General features: G+C 44.3%; 1 long non-coding RNA gene across 1 annotated transcript; it reads left to right on the top strand.

Moving 5' to 3' along the window:
• The first annotated feature begins 4,837 nt into the window (after nucleotides 1-4,837).
• LOC129048371 (uncharacterized) lies at nucleotides 4,838-21,371 on the top strand. Its single transcript, XR_008510670.2, has 3 exons — nucleotides 4,838-4,983; nucleotides 17,390-17,444; nucleotides 19,255-21,371. It is a non-coding gene; the product is annotated as an uncharacterized LOC129048371 (long non-coding RNA).
• Nucleotides 21,372-21,586: the final 215 nt, after the last annotated feature.

Raw genomic sequence — 21,586 nt, 5'->3', positions numbered from 1 at the left:
CTATTATTCTTCCCCATGGTGAACTTATTTATATGAATATCTTGCCACTGAGTTATAATCTCCTCTACAACCCCAACCTCCAGGTCCTGTTTCTATTCAACTATGTAATGTTTGATGAATTGTTGGCAGCAGAAACAGTGCAACACGTGTATGCAAAGACTAGGAAACAAAGAACTTCCATTTCTGGCCATGACAGAGTAGCTGGAAGCTGATATATTTTCCCATCATAAATTACTAGAAAACTAAATAGAATATATAAAACTGCTTTCAGGCATTGGACAACAGGTAGCATAAGAACATAGTCCCTGAGAGAAGATAAATAACAAGGTGAGCCCCACAACCACCCCAGATTTCTGCCTGGAGGCACCTTCCAGACCTCAGTGCCCAGAGCGATGCCAAGGAGAACACAGCAGTCTTTGTGAATGGACAAGACAGAGATCATAGTTTAGAGAGACTGAGGCAGCTTTGCAAGGTAGAATACTGGAGACGAAAAAACTATACAAAGAAAAAGCTCCCGAAATCTGCATGGGTGTCTCTATGGGTCTCTGGCTGAAAACTGAGCTGTGTATTTTCAGAGTAAAACTCCATAGAATTGGTCAAAGAACTGCTACCTGTAAGCTGTGAGCTGAACAATTCCCAGAGCTCACGCAGGGTTGCAAGATAGTTTAGTTCCAACCAGCCAGAGTAGAGAGACCTGGTTAAAATCCCATAGCATTTAGTGGAGACTTCATGAGGGCCATGCCATTGTACTAGCCCTACAGACTACTTTAGGACCACTCTAATAAAGCTTAAAAACAAACCTCAAAAACAAAACAAAACAAAAACAATTTGATGCTCAAATAACAACTTTCTGCCAGAGCAAAGTTAACTCTCTTTAAAGGATGACAACACAATCCAAATACTCAACAAAGTAAAATTTACAGTGTTCAGCACCCAGTTAAAAATTACTGTACAGGTCAAGAAACAAGAAATGATAGTCTATACAACCGGGAGAAAAATTAGGCTATAGAAACAGAAACTCAAAACCAAAATCCTTAGGTGTATTTTTGTCTCTTTTTCAAATTCCTCTTCTCAATTAGCAATTGATTTTATCCCTGTCAAACTCTCTGAATATGGAGTCACTCATGTTTATTTCTCACTTAATGTGCTTAACAGCTAATTAACAAGATGTTTACAGAAAGTCCTTAGAGACCAGTAGACAATCTCTGCCTTGGAAAAGCCAAAGGCTGGGCTTGCTTGGATGAGAGGAGAAAAGCTTCTCACCCATGACACATGAAAATAACTAATACTTGATGAATTCCTCCCAGGGACTTGATGTGCCCATCTCCTTTCCAGCCTGTATGAATTTTTTGAAAGTGTCTCCCATCCTCACTTCCCCAACCCATACCTATAGTGATTTCAAAGTAAAAGAGTGAGAAAACCAAATAGCAAATATTGACAAGCTCCCAGAAGAAAGTAAAGAAATGCAAAATTGAGACTCTTACTTGGACATTCCTTGGTTTTCTCTGGTATGCTTGGGGAGTTATGCCAAATTATTTCCTTGGCTTTAATAAGCACATTAAAAAGTGACCCAACATTCTATAACTATGATTTTATAAATAGCTACCTAGCACAACCTGAAGAAAGTGGCAGTCACCATGTTATAGAATATATTGCCCCAAGAACAGGTGGAAGAAGAAAATGTTTTCCATCAGAACTTTTTTTTTTTTTTTTGAGACAGAGTCTCACTCTGTCACCCAGGCTGGAGTGCAGTGGCGCGATCTCAGCTCACTGCAAGCTCCGCCTCCCGGGTTCACGCCATTCTCCTGTCTCAGCCTCCCAAGTGGCTGGGACTACAGGTGCCCGCCACCGTGTCCGGCTAATTTTTTGTATTTTTAGTAGAGACGGGGTTTCACCTTGTTAACCAGGATGGTCTAGATCTCCTGACCTCGTGATCCGCCCGCCTTGGCCTCCCAAAGTGCTGGGATTACAGGCATGAGCCACCGCGCCTGGCCTCCATCAGAACTTTTAAACAGTAGCTTAGACTTTGCTTAGCTTCATAATAAATGTGATCAATGCAAATGTAAGCTTTTATTTTAAATGTAATCATCTCTGCCCCCACACACAAGGCTCTTTACATGGAGAGTTAGGTGCCAAAGCAACTCTAACCATAAGAAGGACGCTTGCTCATTCTCAGAATATGCTGAAGCTCATTGAATTGCAGAACTATACAATAGCTCCAAATGTTATTATGCTGTATGTCCTGGAGTTTAACTGGCTTCTGCAGTGCCTCTTACTGATGTCATTGTGTGGGTGGCAGTGTTCTGGCCAACAATGACCATGGGATTGAACATCTTGTATAATCATCTTACTAGGTTCTGAGAGTTATCCAGAACTGACAGCACAGGGCTGCTTACAGATGCTAATTAGAAGGGCAGCTCAAGTTATTTCCTAGATAATGAGGGGAAGTGTTTGTGATTTAACTTCTACCTGCTATTGTTCCCTGTGGAGTTTTTGGAGGGAAGTAATTGCCTCATTGCTGCAAAGTGTTAACTTGGTTTGTGCTTTCTTGTTGCTGCCATAGATTTTTCCTCCTCTGAACTCTGCATGAGTCTAAGGGTTATTTCTTCCCAATGGCTTGAGATTCTTCCAGGTATTCTATTAAGATGACTGCTTAATTTCCAAGAGTCGAATGTGAAATATAGAATCTCAGTAGTTAGTCTAACATTTTCCTCAATGTTTAAATTCCCTTGTCAACATACCCTATATGTGTTTGGTCTCTGCTGGGAAGTCTCCAGACAAGCAACTCACTACTCACTGGCAAGCCCATTTCTCTATTAAGAAAGTTCTTAAAACTGAACCAAAGTCTCTTTCTTACTCATTAGTTCTAATCCTTCCTCTGCCATGCAAGAAATAAGCCTACTCAGTTTTGCATATGATAGCTCTTGATGTATTATACTCTGCTCAAACCCAGCAGCCACTCCCAATCACCTGTCAAACCTGTCAAACACCAAGTGTCCTTTTCTCTAGCCAATGATGTTGCAATAGAATTCTGACTCTCTGGGTTTCTTTTTCTCTTTTGCTCTCATTATTTCTCTGATTAAGAGAAATTTTCCTTCATTCTTCCTTCCTCTCATTTTCTTCTTTCCTTCCTCCCCCCTCCCTTTCCCTATCTCTCTCTTCCTGTTACAAAACATATACAATTTAAAAACATTGTTCAGAAACACCATCACACGCCTCCACAAGTCTCTGCAGTCTCTTTGGTAGTACTAGACCCATATCTGCTCCTCATAAGCATTGCTTTCTTGCTCCATAAAAAGAAAATCTCAGGTCCTATTTGTCTTTGAAATCATGGTAAAAAGTTATCTTTGGGGTCTTATTTTTTCCAGAATGCCAATACTGGTCTACTGAAGCTAGACCTCATCTTTCCAGTTCATGACACAACTGCTTTCTTCTGAGCACAAAATGGAGCTGAGAGTCAAGACAATTACTTGGTTACATTCAGATGACAAACTTTTTGGTCTTAGCAGCTGATAGAAGAAAAAATATTTTATTAACATAAAACTTGCTGACGGGTATCCAAAGCCTCCACATCATCACACACAGCGCAGACATGGCCTTTGAGTGCACACCAAGCTTAGTAACCTCCTTGCTCACTAAAGTGTGGTGCTTCTTTTTTCATAAACATAAGCTGGGATCTTAGAAATTCCCCATCTGCCCACAGGAGAATATGTTATTTGAGAGAGGAGGCAGTTGCTACAACTCTTCATGGAAAACCGACATTGTAATTGCAAAAATAATTTGCAAATGGTATTTCATGTGTTTCATTTTGTGATACTGATGGTTTATTAACCTACTTTCTTCTTATTTCTAGGGGAAAACACAAAGATCTCATTTTTCCCTCAGATCACATCAAAGTTAGGATGGATTTAAATGTACATTTATTTATTTATATACAGATATTCAGATAAGTTGGACAGCCACATCCCTACATTTTCTAAAATGACATAATGGGCATCAATAACAGGGTAAAATTGTGGCTCTGAGCCATCAGACAGAAACTGACGTTGCAGCCCAGCTGTGTGTACACAAACACTCAGGCTGATGAAGGAAGGCCACGGAATTCAAACCAGCACATCTTGCTGCTTTGCATTCAGCCTGCATCACCCGGGACAGAAAAACAGTGTGCTAATGAGAGAAAAAGTTGAATAACATAGAGTTCCTCTTTACAGGTTCCTAACATTATCTGGACAAACTGAGTGTTAGAGCTGGCCCGAGGGCTGATGGTGAGCAAGGGAACCGTCCAGGAGCAAATGAAACTGTCATGAAGGAAATGCCAGGCTCAGATACACCCCACTCAGGAGGAAGGAAACCAGTGAGAAGGGAGGAAGCGGGCCCCACCTCTGTTTCAGGACTTGGACTCATGGTTACTGTCCCTTGCTAAGAGCAATGTCCATTCTGTTCAGTCGCGTGGGATGCAAACTCTAACCAAACCTTGATGAAGAGGAAAAGAGAATACATTGGCTCGAGTACCTGAAAAGCCCAGGGCAGGGCTGGTTTCAGGCTTGGCTGGGTTCAGAACCCAAGTGATTTCAGGAGTTCACTCCCTCCATGTTTTGCCTTTGATTCCTCTGCCTGGGATCCACCCAGAAGCACCTTCTGCAGTAAGATTGCTGCAGCTGTCCAGGTTCCCCATTCCACCCTCACAGCAACTCTAGCCAAAAGAGAGTTTCTCTTTTTCAATGGTTTCCATTGAAACCATAGAACTGAGTCTCAGTAGCTCTGATTGGTCAGCTGTGGGCCACATGTTCATCCCTTAACCAATCACTATGGTCAGAGAGATGTGATATTCTCATTGGCCAGGCAGGGTCACATGCTCATCCCTGAAGCTGAGGTGGGGTCAGCCCTACGTTGATCACTTGAACAGGGGAAGACTGAATCTTTCTCAAAGAACAGTTGAATTCTATCAAGGGGCCAGGAGTGTAGGACAGCAAACAAAAACAGGTAACCATCTCAGGTTAAAAAACTGCCTGAAGGGAGGGGTCACGGTTTACAGATGGCAAGGAACTCCTAGATACAATGCTAAATAGTGGCTTCAGTAGTCATCATCCCACATGTATCTATGCAGCCTAACAGATTCTGTAATGGATTAGGGCTCTGCTCTTACCAGCCATCATTCTGACCATGCTCATTGTTGAGGACTATGGCTCCCAAGTTGGTCTTGCCATGTGATTTTAAAACCATGAAATTATTGAGGACAATCAGAATGAATTTGTCTTCATCATCAGCCAGTCAGATGTTTTGAGAACTAATAATGCTTAAAATCTATAGTGATCGCCTTTAATTATTATTTATTTATTTATTTATTTATTTATTTTTATTATTATTATTATACTTTAGGTTTTATGGTACATGTGTGCAATGTGCAGGTAAGTTACATATGTATACATGTGCCATGCTGGTGCGCTGCACCCACTAACTGGTCATCTAGCATTAGGTATATCTCCCAATGCTATCCCTCCCCCCTCCCCCCACCCCACAACAGTCCCCGAAGTGTGATGATCCCCTTCCTGTGTCCATGTGTTCTCATTGTTCAATTCCCACCTATGAGTGAGAATATGCGGTGTTTGGTTTTTTGTTCTTGTGATAGTTTACTGAGAATGATGATTTCCAATTTCATCCATGTCCCTACAAAGGACATGAACTCATCATTTTTTATGGCTGCATAGTATTCCATGGTGTATATGTGCCACATTTTCTTAATCCAGTCTATCATTGTTGGACATCTGGGTTGGTTCCAAGTCTTTGCTATTGTGAATAATGCTGCAATAAACATATGTGTGCATGTGTCTTTATAGCAGCATGATTTATAGTCCTTTGGGTATATACCCAGTAATGGGATGGCTGGGTCAAATGGAATTTCTAGTTCTAGATCCCTGAGGAATCGCCACACTGACTTCCACAAGGGTTGAACTAGTTTACAGTCCCACCAACAGTGTAAAAGTGTTCCTATTTCTCCACATCCTCTCCAGCACCTGTTGTTTCCTGACTTTTTAATGATTGCCATTCTAACTGGTGTGAGATGGTATCTCATTGTGGTTTTGATTTGCATTTCTCTGATGGCCAGTGATGGTGAGCATTTTTTCATGTGTTTTTTGGCTGCATAAATGTCTTCTTTTGAGAAGTGTCTGTTCATGTCCTTTGCCCACTTTTTGATGGGGTTGTTGTTTTTTTCTTGTACATTTGTTGGAGTTCATTGTAGATTCTGGATATTAGCCCTTTGTCAGATGAGTAGGTTGCGAAAATTTTCTCCCATTTTGTAGGTTGCCTGTTCACTCTGATGGTAGTTTCTTTTGCTGTGCAGAAGCTCTTGAGTTTAATTAGATCCCATTTGTCAATTTTGGCTTTTGTTGCCATTGCTTTTGGTGTTTTAGACATGAAGTCCTTGCCCATGCCTATGTCCTGAATGGTAATGCCTAGGTTTTCTTCTAGGGTTTTTATGGTTTTAGGTCTAACATTTAAGTCTTTAATCCATCTTGAATTGATTTTTGTGTAAGGTGTAAGGAAGGGATCCAGTTTCAGCTTTCTACATATGGCTAGCCAGTTTTCCCAGCACCATTTATTAAATAGGGAATCCTTTCCCCATTTCTTGTTTTTCTCAGGTTTGTCAAAGATCAGATAGTTGTAGATATGTGGCATTATTTCTGACAGCTCTGTTCTGTTCCATTGATCTATATCTCTGTTTTGGTACCAGTACCATGCTGTTTGGGTTACTGTAGCCTTGTAGTATAGTTTGAAGTCAGGTAGTGTGATGCCTCCAGCTGTGTTCTTTTGGCTTAGGATTGACTTGGCGATGCGGGCTCTTTTTTGGTTCCATATGAACTTTAAAGTAGTTTTTTCCAATTCTGTGAAGAAAGTCATTGGTAGCTTGATGGGGATGGCATTAAATCTGTAAATTACCTTGGGAAGGATGGCCATTTTCACGATATTGATTCTTCCTACCCATGAGCATGGAATGTTCTTCCATTTGTTTGTATCCTCTTTTATTTCCTTGAGCAGTGGTTTGTAGTTCTCCTTGAAGAGGTCCTTCACATCCCTTCTAATCCTTCACATCCCTTCTAAGTTGGATTCCTAGGTATTTTATTCTCTTTGAAGCAATTGTGAATGGGAGTTCACTCATGATTTGGCTCTCTGTTTGTCTGTTATTGATGTATAAGAATGCTTGTGATTTTTGTACATTGATTTTGTATCCTGAGACTTTGCTGAAGTTGCTTATCAGCTTAAGGAGATTTTGGGCTGAGACGATGGGGTATTCTAGATATACAGTCATGTCATCTGCAAACAGGGACAATTTGACTTCCTCTTTTCCTAATTGAATACCCTTTATTTCCTTCTCCTGCCTAATTGCCCTGGCCAGAACTTCCAACACTATGTTGAATAGAAGTGGTGAGAGAGGGCATCCCTGTCTTGTGCCAGTTTTCAAAGAGAATGCTTCCAGTTTTTGCCCATTCAGTATGATATTGGCTGTGGGTTTGTCATAGATAGCTCTTATTATTTTGAGATACGTCCCATCAATACCTAATTTATTGAGAGTTTTTAGCATGAAGGGTTGTTGAATTTTGTCAAAGGCCTTTTCTGCATCTATTGGGATAATCATGTGGTTTTTGTCTTTGGTTCTGTTTATATGCTGGATTACATTTATTGATTTGCGTATGTTGAACCAGCCTTGCATCCCAGGGATGAAGCCCACTTGATCATGGTGGATAAGCTTTTTGATGTGCTGCTGGATTCTGTTTGCCAGTATTTTATTGAGGATATTTGCATCAATGTTCATCAAGGATATTGGTCTAAAATTCTCTTTTTTTGTTGTGTCTCTGCCAGGCTTTGGTATTAGGATGATGCTGGCCTCATAAAATGAGTTAGGGAGGATTCCCTCTTTTTCTATTGATTGGAATAGTTTCAGAAGGAATGGTACCAGCTCCTCCTTGTACCTCTGGTGGAATTCGGCTGTGAACCCATCTGGTCCTGGACTTTTTTTGGTTGGTAAGCTATTGATTATTGCCACAATTTCAGCTCCTGTTATTGGTCTATTCAGAGATTCAACTTCTTCCTGGTTTAGTCTTGGGAGGGTGTATGTGTTGAGGAATTTATCCATTTCTTCTAGATTTTCTAGTTTATTTGCGTGGAGGTGTTTGTAGTATTCTCTGATGGTAGTTTGTATTTCTGTGGGATTGGTGGTGATATCCCCTTTATCATTTTTTATTGCATCTATTTGATTCTTCTCTCTTTTTTTCTTTATTAATCTTGCTAGCGGTCTATCAATTTTGTTGATCCTTTCAAAATACCAGCTCCTGGATTCATTAATTTTTTGAAGGGTTTTTTGTGTCTCTATTTCCTTCAGTTCTGCTCTGATTTTAGTTATTTCTTGCCTTCTGCTAGCTTTTGAATGTGTTTGCTCTTGCTTTTCTATTTCTTTTAATTGTGATGTTAGGGTGTCAATTTTGGATCTTTCCTGTTTTCTCTTGCGGGCATTTAGTGCTATAAATTTCCCTCTACACACTGCTTTGAATGCATCCCAGAGATTCTGGTATGTTGTGTCTTGGTTCTCGTTGGTTTCAAAGAACATCTTTATTTCTGCCTTCATTTCGTTATGTACCCAGTAGTCATTCAGGAGCAGGTTGTTCAGTTTCCATGTAGTTGAGCGGTTTTGAGTGAGATTCTTAATCCTGAGTTCTAGCTTGATTGCACTGTGATCTGAGAGATAGTTTGTTATAATTTCTGTTCTTTTACATTTATTGAGGAGAGCTTTACTTCCAAGTATGTGGTCAATTTTGGAATAGGTGTGGTGTGGTGCTGAAAAAAATGTATAGTCTGTTGATTTGGGGTGGAGAGTTCTGTAGATGTCTATTAGGTCCGCTTGGTGCAGAGCTGAGTTCAATTCCTGGGTATCCTTGTTGACTTTCTGTCTCGTTGATCTGTCTAATGTTGACAGTGGGGTGTTAAAATCTCCCATTATTAATGTGTGGGAGTCTAAGTCTCTTTGTAGGTCACTCAGGACTTGCTTTATGAATCTGGGTGCTCCTGTATTGGGTGCATATATATTTAGGATAGTTAGCTCTTCTTGTTGAATTAATCCCTTTACCATTATGTAATGGCCTTCTTTGTCTCTTTTGATCTTTGTTGGTTTAAAGTCTGTTTTATCAGAGACTAGGATTGCAATCCTTGCCTTTTTTTGTTTTCCATTTGCTTGGTAGATCTTCCTCCATCCTTTTATTTTGAGCCTATGTGTGTCTCTGCACGTGAGATGGGTTTCCTGAATACAGCACACTGATGGGTCTTGAGTCTTTATCCAATTTGCCAGTCTGTGTCTTTTAACTGGAGCATTTAGTCCATTTACATTTAAAGTTAATATTGTTATGTGTGAATCTGATCCTGTCATTATGATGTTAGCTGGTTATTTTGCTCGTTAGTTGATGCAGTGTCTTCCTAGTCTCGATGGTCTTTACATTTTGGCATGATTTTGCAGTGGCTGGTACCGGTTGTGCCTTTCCATGTTTAGCGCTTCCTTCAGGAGCTCTTTTAGGGCAGGCCTGGTGGTGACAAAATCTCTCAGCATTTGCTTGCTGTAAAGTATTTTATTTCTCCTTTGCTTATGAAGCTTAGTTTGGCAGGATATGAAATTCTGGGTTGAAAATTCTTTTCTTTAAGAATGTTGAATATTGGCCCCCACTCTCTTCTGGCTTGTAGGGTTTCTGCCGAGAGATCCGCTGTTAGTCTGATGGGCTTCCCTTTGATGGTAACCCGACCTTTCTCTCTGGCTGCCCTTAACATTTTTTCCTTCATTTCAACTTTGGTGAATCTGACAATTATGTGTCTTGGAGTTGCTCTTCTCGAGGAGTATCTTTGTGGCGTTCTCTGTATTTCCTGAATCTGAATGTTGGCCTGCCTTGCTAGATTGGGGAAGTTCTCCTAGATAATATCCTGCAGAGTGTTTTCCAACTTGTTTCCATTCTCCCCGTCACTTTCAGGTACACCAATCAGACGTAGATTTGGTCTTTTCACATAGTCCCACATTTCTTGGAGGCTTTGCTCGTTTCTTTTTATTCTTTTTTCTCTAAACTTCCCTTCTCGCTTCATTTCATTCATTTCATCTTCCAGGGCTGATACCCTTTCTTCCATTTGATCGCATCGGCTCCTGAGGCTTCTGCATTCTTCCCGTAGTTCTCGAGCCTTGGTTTTCAGCTCCATCAGCTCCTTTAAGCAATTCTCTGTATTGGTTATTCTAGTTATACATTCTTCTAAATTTTTTTCAAAGTTTTCAACCTCTTTGCCTTTGGTTTGAATATCCTCCCGTAGCTCGGAGTAATTTGATCGTCTGAAGCCTTCTTCTCTCAGCTCGTCAAAGTCATTCTCCGTCCAGCTTTGTTCCGTTGCTGGTGAGGAACTGCTTTCCTTTGGAGGAGGAGAGGTACTCTGCTTTTTAGAGTTTCCAGTTTTTCTGCTCTGTTTTTTCCCCATCTTTGTGGTTTTATCTACTTTTGGTCTTTGATGATGGTGATGTACAGATGGGTTTTTGGTGTGGATGTCCTTTCTGTTAGTTTTCCTTCTAACAGACAGGACCCTCAGCTGCAGGTCTGTTGGAGTACCTGGCCGGCCGTGTGAGGTGTCAGTCTGCCCCTGCCGGGGGGTGCCTCCCAGTTAGGCTGCTCGGGGGTCAGAGGTCAGGGACCCACTTGAGGAGGCAGTCTGCCCGTTCTCAGATCTCCAGCTCTGTGCTGGGAGAACCACTGCTCTCCTCAAAGCTGTCAGACAGGGACATTTAAGTCTGCAGAGGTTACTGCTGTCTTTTTGTTTGTCTGTGCCCTGCCCCCAGAGGTGGAGCCTACAGAGGCAGGCAGGCCTCCTTGAGCTGTGGTGGGCTCCACCCAGTTCAAGCTTCCCGGCTGCTTTGTTTACTTAAGCTAGCCTGGGCAATGGTGGGCACCCCTCCCCTAGCCTCGCTGCCGACTTGCTGTTTGATCTCAGACTGCTGTGCTAGCAATCAGCGAGACTCCGTGGGCGTAGGACCCTCTGAGCCAGGTGCGGGCTATAATCTCCTGGGGCACCGTTTCCTAAGCCCATCGGAAAAGCACAGTATTCGGGTGGGAGTGGCCCGATTCTCCAGGTGCCGTCTGTCACCCCTGGAAAGGGAACTCCCTGACCCCTTGCGCTTCCCGAGTGAGGCAATGCCTCACCCCTGCTTTGGCTGGCGCACGGTGCACTCACCCACTGACCTGCGCCCACTGTCTGGCACTCCCTAGTGAGACAAACACGGTACCTCAGATGGAAATGCAGAAATCACCCGTCTTCTGCGTCGCTCACGCTGGGAGCTGTAGACCGGAGCTGTTCCTATTCGGCCATCTTGGCTCCTCCTCCCAGTGATCGCCTTTAATTATTCTTTCAGCCTGTAAGTTTTCATGTTTTCTTGCTGACTTTTAATAATGAAACCTGCTGACTTTTAGTAGTGAAACCACTGTTCTGACTCATTATTTATATCAGGTGTGCTTCCAATGTGAACTTACAAAGTGGTAGACATTTCTTGGTTATTTTATGTTTTGTTAAAAGTATCAGGGATCATTATGTCTAAGTTTGTTAATTATGTTGATACTTCTCCCAAGTGTTCCATTACTCTAAATGTCAGACAACTGGGAGAAGTTGTTCTGAAAGTTATAGAGAGCAGACAAGAGCCTTTTAACTGATGTATTCATTTCTTTAAGAGGCCATGAACTGGCAGTGTCTTCTCTCTGGAATCTCTGTTAGTCATTCCTACTGACTCACAGCAATTCCCTCTCTGAGCAGAAGTTCCCATGAGAGAAGACCCCACTAGATGGTGACGTCAACTGATGGAAGAATTTTGGATGATGTTTACAAAGCAAGGAGGTCTTCTGACTCTCACCAGCAGGCCAGTGTCAAGTGGAAGAGGCCAGGCCTGGCTGTTGGCCCTAGGCTTGGCTGGAATTGGCAAAGGTGCCATTTTAACTTCCACACCCTGCTCATGACTACCCACTCTACTCCTAACCAAGCTATTTATACCACAAATGCTTGACTACAGATATGGGGGCATAAGTGAATGAGAGAGAGAAAGAGAATGGGAAGCATTTTCCCACTTGTGCCATTACAACTGGTCAGGTCCCCAAGCATTCACTTGCTGTCTTCTATGAGTCTGACAGCCACTCTGTGAGTTAGGTAGGGCAGGTATTGATGCCATTTTACAGACGAGGCTTGTCCAGGATCACACAGCCATCTTGGATCCACTACCCAGTAGAGCTTGTGGAATCCATCTCAAAGGGATTAAAAGGATTGAAAATCTGCCCTGCAGATACTGATCAGTCAAGACTTTCTGCATGTTCAGGACAGCTACTGTTCTTTCCGCTCACTATTTCAAATAGCTCAGTCTCAAACTCTAGGCTGATTTGAAGCCCTAGCCTCTTCTCTCTCCCAAAGAGTCAAAAGATATAGTAGCCAGAGAGCCATTGAACATGCTCCTCCAACAGCAGCCTGGAGTTCATGCAAGTGAAAGGCTTTGTGAAGACATCACCCACCCTCTAGCAGATTATTTTATAAGTCAGATAAGCCAACTTTTTTGTTTCAATGTCTTCACTTTTTTCTTCTCTTGTTTATTTGTCCAGTTAGTCACTCTCTCGGAGGTCAATTGCATTCCCTACTGGGGCCACCAGTGTCCCAAAGGAAGAAGAGTTTGTGAACTGTGCTAATAATGCTACAGTATACCTAACCCAAACCCTGCCCTATGTGCTCTTTGCCATATGACTCAGATCATTGGTTGGTCTTCTGTGAGCCCTAGATCTTTCTTTTTAAAGTGTTAAGCCACTGTATTATCAGTCCAATTTCTAATCATGGCTTTTACCCATTGTTAGTCAAAAGTAGAGAAGAGTATGAGGCCTTATGAGAAACCCGTGTCCATGGTGTTTAGAGAAGTATAGAACTCCAGAAGTCATCCAGTTCAAAGCTTTATGGTGGGTAATCACTAATAATTTCCTTCTCCAAGATTAGTCAGTAAGTAATAGTGAAAATAAGAGCCAGTTTCTCAGGTACTTGTCAGGGGCCAAGCACTTTTTCTAGATATTTTAAATGAATTGATTCATTTCATTTTCATAGTAACTTCCTCATTATCACCATGTTACAGATGAACAAACTGAAGGTAAGAGAATCTAGGTAACTCACCCAAGGCCACATAGTACAGCTGGGATGTAAATCTGTGGGTATGAACCTGTGTTTGAGCTATGATTTGAATAATTCTGGAGCTATTACTCTCACCCACTCAGCTATACTTTTTCAACCAAAAGAAGAGATTAAGCTTATGTATGTGTGTGTGTGTGTGTGTGTGTGTGTGTGTGTGTGTAAAAGCATGTATAATAGGCCCTCCCTGCCTCCTTGCCCAGCTGAGGGCCTGGGGGAGGGAGAGACCCAGAGCACAGGACAGCAAAGCTTCTCATTCTTTTTGATTCTCTTTCTGCAGCAAAGATAGAACCTGAATTAATATCTCAATAAATGATCCTTCCCTCCATGGACCAGCCAATGAGCATTCAGCACTATTCACCCATCTTTTAGCTGGTGTAGGGAACAAGGAGATATGAGTGTGAAGATAATTGTAAAAATTTCAAAGGTCTTTGTTTCTTACTGAAATGACAAAGCTTGAGAGGTTCCTCCCTCCAGTCTCAGGATAATGAGACAGCATTTGCACACTTAAAGAGATTTTTCTCTCTTCTGAATGCTATTTTGTTCCACAAAAAAGCTTTGCTCTCAGTGTAGGGGAGGCTGATGAAGTTTTATTGTAGCCAAACAGGCAGCCTGATAAATATGACAGGACGACAGAGAGAGACAACAGAGCGACAGACACACAGAGGGGCAGAGAGGTGCTGGTAGAAGAATGAGCAGAGAAGTCAGAAACACACTGTGATGTATGGAGACAGAGAAAAGACACTCCAAGGACATAGAGACCAAGGCGAAACCGCAAAAGAGAACACAGCCAGAGTTAGAACGCACCAGTGCCCAGCTGTACATTAAATATGCTATCATTCCCCAAACTTAACTCATTTCAAATTAAAGTAATAGTTATACTACTTAGGCCCCTTGGGAAAAAAAAATTAATTGAGTGGGCTATCATATTGCAAACCTGCTTCCAGGTATCTGGCCACTCAAAAAAGTAATATATTTACTATCTGTTGCTCACCCTCCATCCCCAAACACTCCTCTGCATGCATTTGGTCTCTCAGAACCTGTCTGGTGTTGGTTTAAAAGCAGCCATGGCCTCTTTTTTTCTGGCCATTCTGGCAAATGTCTCTTAGTTTGCAAGTGTGTTTTAATCAATGGGCCTACAGCTCCAAGTGTGCAACTGACAGCTTCTTGAAAGATCTTTGTAAATCACATTGGAATAAATAATATCATATGAGAATAGATTGGGGTGTCTGCATTATAAATGAGTATGATAGCCAATGCTTAGGTTAAAAAAAATAAAGAAGGTTTTTGTTTAGTTTGTTGGTTTGCTTTGTTTACTGGAAATAATGTCATTCAAGGTATCTGGGTTTGGTTGATTTGTTGTTGTTTTTGCTTCTCTCCCCACAGCCCAAATGAGATAGCTTTGAACTTCCTGAAACACTTTTAGAAGAACAAGATTTCTGTATCCTATAAGAAGGAAAAGACAGTAGAATTTGTTTCCAGATTTTATCTAATATAAGAAGGCCCTCAGGGAACTGTGGCATAATTAGAATGATGTGGCCCCAGGTATCAAGAGTTCTCTCTTTTAGCCGTCAACTTGTGTAAGGAACCTAAACTTGGAGAGCCAACCTTATAGGGATAATGGCAACAACAAAATAACATGATGTACCCATTCATTAATGTGGGAATATTAATATATTGAGGGCCCCCTCTGGGGACAGGGCAGAGGGGATCCCTGCTCCCATGAAGCCTGCACTCTAGAGAGGGCAGAAAGGAAAAAAATATATATGTATTAGTACAGTAGGGCTGCCGTAACCAAGTGCCAAAAACTAGGTGGCTTAAACAACAGAAAAGTACTGTCTCGCCATTCTGGAGCTGGAAGTTCAAGATCAAGGTGTCAGCAGGGTTGGTTCCTTCTGAGGGCTATGAGGAGAATGAATCTGTCCCAGGCCTCACTCCTTGGCTTGTAGACAGCTGTCTTCACATCGCCATCCTTCTGTGCAGATCTGTGTCTAAACCTCCTCTTCTGAATAATGACGCTAGTCATGTTGGGTGAGGGCCTGCCCTAATGACCTCATGTTCACTTGATTACCTCTGTAAAGGCCTTGTCTCCAAATAAGGTCACACTCTGAGGTACTGAAGGTTAGGACTTCAACATACAAATTTTGGGGACAGGGACAATTCGACCCATAAGAATATATGAATAATATAACTGTGACATGAAGGAACTTAGGAAAATACGATAAAAACTAATTGTGTGTGTTGGGGGAGGGGGGAGCCAGCACAGTGACGGTAGGGCTCAGGAGGTGGCATTGAGGCTGAGGCCTGAAGGAGGAGAAAGAACGAGGCGAGGGAGAGCTATCCAGGCAGAGGCACAGGAGCATGGTCGGAAACTGCTTGGCTGGTTTTGAAACCATCCCCCAAAAAACTTTATAAAATGGATTAAAGGGAAAAAGTAAATTTCAACTTAGGCTAGCAACACAATCAGCAGAAATCACTAAGCCAGCTTGCCCTTTGGCCCACTTCCTTGTAGCAGGTCGCTGCTCACAACCCCAGGATAAGGTAGCCCTCCTCACAAGGCTCTTTGTTCTATGGATAAAATCTAAGCGTTTCTCCTTTAGATTCTGCAAACTAACAAACTATCCAACCCCCTCCTCTGAAGGGCCCACTAAGCAGCTGACTCCTGGAAGACACAGCTTCCACATCCTGATAATTTCACTCCTTTACCGGACCAGTCGATGACCCCATGTTTTCCAGCCCCTCATCCTCCACAATCCCCTTAAAAACTCTTGCCCAGAACTCCTCAGCAAACAGATTTGAAGCTGGGAATTCTTCCTGTTTTCTTGTCCAGCGGCCTTGCAATTATTGAACTCTTTCTCTGCTGCAAACCCTGCTGTCTGAGTATTGGCCTGTTGCTGCACAGTGGGCTGGTGAACCTGGCAGTTTTGCAACAGTTTGATGTGCAAAAGAGAGAGAGCCCAGATGAAAATATACAGTGATGTGGGTGGATGAATCTTAAATGAGAAAAAAATCCAAACCCAACGACAACATCTTGTATGATTGTATTTATATGACATCCTAGAAAAGGCAAAAATCAGACAGCAGAAAGCAGACCTAGGGCTGCCTGGGGCCAGGGATGAAGAGCAAAGGAGCAAAAGCAGCTTTGAGGATGAGGGAAGTGCCTTCTATCTTGGTGGTTACACAGTTACATATTAGTCAGCATTCTTTAGAGGGACAGAAACTGAGGGGCAAGGAAAACCAATCCAAGTCCCAAAACTGAAGAACTTGGAATCTGATGTTCGAGGGCAGGAGGCACCCAGCACAGGAGAAAGATGCAGGCTGGGAGCCTAGGCCAGTCTCACCTTTTCATGTTTTTCTGCCTGCTTTATATTTGCTGGCAGCTATGCTGCCCACCCAGATTAAGGGTGGGTCTGCCTTTCCCAGCCCACTGACTCAAATGTTAATCTCCTTTGGCAACACCCTCACAGACACACCCAGGATCAATACTTTGCATCCTTCAATCCAATCAAGTTGGACACTCAGTATTAACCATCACATACATCATCCTAGAAAAGGCAAAAATCAGACAGCAGAAAACAGATCTGTGGCTGCCTGGGTCCAGGGATGGACAGCAAAGGGAAAAAAGGCAGACTTGAGGATGAGGGGACTGCCTTCTGTCTTGGTGGTTACATAGTTATGTACAAGAATCACAATTCAAACACCGTACACTTAAAATAAGTGAAAATTGTTCTGTGAAAACAGTGCCTTAATAAAAAAGGAACACACACATACACACTTGGGCTGCAGTGGAAAGTGGATTGGGGGAAGTGAATGTGGCACTGATGGGTGGGAGGCATCCCAGTAGCTCAGGTGAGCAGGGGTGACAACAGGGGTGGACTACGGTGGCCACAGTGAGCTGGGAGGGGTGGTTAGGTGTGGAGTCCACTTTGAAGGTAGGAGCCAGAGGGGTTGCTGATGGATTAGAAAAACAGAATCAAGAAAAGGACCAATCAAGGCAGGTCCCTAGGGTTGAGGTTTAAGCAGGTGAGTTGATAGTGGTCCCAGAATGCACAACACACTGTGAAATACCAACCAAACATAAAGAAATGTCATCATTTCCCGAGATCCCTCTTTCCAGGATAGAGCATACCCCAAGAACAGCCTGGTAAAACTGTCTCTTCTGCATTGTGTCCAGCAGGCAGAACAGAGGGCAGAAGCTCCCACACCAGGTGAGCCTGAGATCCACGTGGGTGAGTGCTCATTACAGAGTCCCAGTTCTGATCCCCAGAGTCTAATTCAGTAGCTCTGGGGTGGTATCTGGGACTCGATAATCCCATGAATGAGGACACCACGGCACCTGTGCGCAAGCAACCTGAGAACTCAACTTTGAGAACACAGCCTCTGGGAGAAGGGGAATAACACGCCTCTGCCGCCCACCACACACAGCCCACAGTTGGCCCTGGGTCAGACACAGGTTATGTCTTAACCTTGTATAGAGAAAAAACCTTAGACAAATTCAATTTAACAGAGTTTAACTGAGCAAAGAATGATTTGCGAATCGGGCAGCCCCAAGAATCACAGCAGATGCACAGACGCTCCAACGCAGCCACGTGGTGGCAGAAGACTTACGGACAAAAATACGAAAATGACGTCCAGAAAAGGGAAGTGGGGTACAGAAACAGCCGATTAGTTACAGCTCTCGGTGTTTGCCTTATTTGAACGTGGTTTGAACAGTTGGCTGCCTGTGATTGGCTGAACTCTGTGATTGGCAAAAGAGCGGGTGATAGTCTGCTCACGCATTCAGTTAGGTTACAGTTCACTATGCATGGAGAAACCTTTAGGCTGAACTTAAAATATGTACGGAGGCAGCTTTAGGCTAAATGTAATTTAACAACCTGAAGCCACTGGGTGGGGATGTTTTGGATCCTGATGCCACTTGGCAGCGGCCTAGTTTGTTGAGTCACTTCCCCCAACTAGCAGCTCAGGTCACTGCTGAGGACACAGGCTCACCTATCCATCAAGAGATGGGCTCCCACCCAAGGGGGCCACCAGGGGGTGGTCCTGAGCTGAGGCTGCAGCCAAGCCCTCCCAGTCCATCCTATACATCAGGCTCCCAGAAAATCCCACTCTAGGCTGGGAGTGTGCGGAAGTTGGAAATGGGGTTGGGGAGTCCAGGCTGGCAGGGTGGTCAGGAGAGTGAAGTGGACCCCTCAGGGTGCCCCGAGGCAGGATCTCAGCCTCTTCCTTGGGGGACTGCTGAGATGGCAGTTGTGCTGGGGTTGGGAGGGAGTGCCACCTCTGTGAGCACCAGCACAGAGCAGGGAGAGGAGGGAGCTGGCTGCACAGCAGGCGCACAGAGGAAACACATGCGGCAAGTCCCGAACTGCAGAAACTCTCATCATTCAGAGTCCCTAAGTCCTTCCATCCTCTCTGTTTCCTGAAATTCAGGGGCTCTGGGCAGAGGAAGCAGAAGCAAGCAGGGCTTCAGTCACCATCTCTGAGTGCCCTCCTGAGCCTTCACCTATGGCAGCTGCCTCCCCCTTTTCCCAGAGCCAGCCTCGCCTTGGGCTGGCCTCAGGCTTCTGCAGCATCCTAGGGCTTCCCTCTGCCCCCATGGATCCCACATTCACTGGCCACCTGTGCACCTCGATGTCCACTAGGGCCCAGCACCTATGTTCCCACCTCCTCACAGGGTGGTGACCTGGAGGCTGGGAGACCCACCGACAGGGCGCTCAGCTGCAGCCTAGAAAGCTCTCAGCTGGCTCTCCTGACCCCCAGCTTAGATCTTCAGCTTGGGCTGCTGCTCTCCCAGCTCCCACTTCTCCCCAAATCTCCATCCCCCTTGTGACTTTCCAGGTTCAAGCTTCCCATTTACGTTCCCAGTTCCATTCTGCCAGCACATGCCTGTCCTTAGAACATGTTTCTGGAACAATAATCTAGTAATGAGATTCCAACAGACTACAAAACGTGAAGGAGACACAAGGAAGGAACAAGGCTCTTTTCTGTTTCTTAATGTTCATTTATTCAACAAATACTAATTGAGCCTCTATTGTGTGCCAGGTTCCATTCTAATGCTGGAGACACAGACAACTCAAAACAGATGTCCCCCACTCAAGGGGCACATGGCATACAGGGAATAGATGCCTCATTACATCTGTTTAAGAAACAACATAGCCACTGCAGAGATTCACGGCAGGCTGAACACGTGTTTATCTCCACTCCTCTTGCATCCACTAAAATGATAGTAAAGTCGTAGACCACCCATAAGGACAAAGGAAATTGAAGACGGTAGAGGAGAGATTGATTTCAGCAATGTTTTGAAGATAAAAATGTAGATGGACAACAACTTCAACCACCTTTCTCTGCTCTGACAAGGGCCTGCATGGGGAACACGCAGGTTTGGGCTGCAGAATTCCATCTGGAAAGGCTTGGAAACTGACCACCCCAGGCAGGAAGAACAACCAAATTCACTGCAGGCCAGAACTGTGTGTGGTATTAAATGTGCAGGCTCTGCAGAGAGATTGCAGGATTCAAATCCCGGTCGTCTGCTCACTGGCTGTGTGATATAGGTCAAGGTTCTAAACCTCTCTGTGCCTCTTTGTCCTCATCTGTACACAAGGGGCAGCAAAAGTGCCTTTCTCACAGTGCTGTTCTAAGTGCGCCTGAGAACCCGCCACAAGCACTCAGTGCAGCCCCGGACACAGAGTGAGCACTCAGTAAGGGGCAGCTATTAGCATTGCTATTTCTTCTCTCTTAGCTCAGAGGGTCTCCCAGAGCAGCCAGTCCTCACATCGTGTCCCCAGAATGGAAGAACAGGTAGAACCTAATGCCATCACCACACAGTATCGTTGGGAAGTTGTATGACATCCCTTTGTTTGAGTTAATAAAGCCCCTTCCCTCCTTTAGATTAAAAAAAGAAAGAAATGGAATGAACAGCGCACTGCCTGGCTTCTCCTCCACATCTCTGAGGCGGGACACTTCCCCACAGACCCGCAAATCACTCAGCCTCATGTGACCATCGTGCCAGGAGGGGCATGAGGTGGCACCAGTCCAGCCTCTACATGTCACTGCACAAAGTTGACTCCACAGAGGGGAGTGACACCCACAAGGCCACACGCTGGTGACTTTTGGGGATGGGAATGCAGAGCCCTGAGGCCTCACCTGCTGTCTCTCTATCCCTCGACGTTGCTTCCTATGTGAAACTGGCCACAATTCAAGGAGACAGGCAGAGCAAAGGGGGTTTTATAATACGTGAGCCTCAGGCCCTCTTTTGTCCCAAACCACACTTGTGTCTCCCACTCCTCCCCCTCCCCCTGTTGTCACATGGCTCCTTGTCATGTGGCACCAGGCTCTCCAGAACCCCAGTGTCAGAAGGTGTCCCTCTGAGCATCGAAGATTTTCCACCACGATGGGGCAGCCGGATTCTCAATGGCCAGAGGTGCAGGGACAGCAGTCAGGCTTGTCCTGAGGAGCAGTGACAAGGCAGATGGCACCACCTTGTGAGAGAGGAGAGCAGCAAGATGCCCCGGTCACAGCGGCATGCAGGTGGCCCCAGCCAGATGGCTTTTCCCAAGTCCAGATTTTCAGGCTGATCTGGACACTCAAGATCCCCAGCTTCTATGCTGAGGAGTCCTGGCCTGCTCTTGAGCTGGTGAGACCCCAGTTCCCCTGAGAGCCTGCTTCCCAGCCGCTCTCTGGTTTAGGGCCCACAGTTGACCTCTCTGGGAGTCTGTTTGGCAACTCAGAGGATGCTCTGAGCACCTGGGGGAAGAAAGTTCTTGCTGGCCTCACCCTTGGGACTCTCCAGGCCATCTGTGCTTTCTCTGCTCCTCCTGGAACCTGAGGGGTTCTGAGAGTCCCAGGAGCTCAGCCTGTCCTCCTGACATTGACACAGGAGACAGCAAAGCTACAACACAGATATACCACAATACGAGCTTCCGCAGAGCCAAAGAAGCAATGGCTCTGCTATTACATAGGCCTCGATGCTGTTGTCTTGCTCTCACAAGCTGTGTGACCTTGGGGAGGTGGCTTGCCTTCTCTGATCCCCAGTTCATCTGTAAAGTGGTGGAAATTGGATGAATGACCCCATTGCACAGAATATCCAGTGCTACTCAAAATCCTGGCACTGAGTTCTTAGGAAGAAGCCTCTGGACAAGGAAGGCCAGGGAGTGTAGAATTCATCTATCAAAGATTTTAAACAAAATGGTCAGCATGTGAGAGAGGCTCAAGACACGACTCTTCTGGGAAATGCATTCATGTAGAACAGCCCATGCCTCACAACACAGTGACAGATCACACTGACTAATCACAAGAGCTAACATTTATTGAGCACTTACTGTGTACCAAGCCCTGTACTAAGCACTTTTTATACATGCTTTCTTCATTTAATCCT

Source organism: Pongo abelii, chromosome 8, assembly GCF_028885655.2.
Source record: "Pongo abelii isolate AG06213 chromosome 8, NHGRI_mPonAbe1-v2.0_pri, whole genome shotgun sequence".
NCBI classification, from domain to species: Eukaryota; Metazoa; Chordata; class Mammalia; order Primates; family Hominidae; genus Pongo; species Pongo abelii.
The sequence above is the reverse complement of the archived record's forward strand: the minus strand, read 5'-3'. Positions and strand labels throughout refer to the sequence as shown.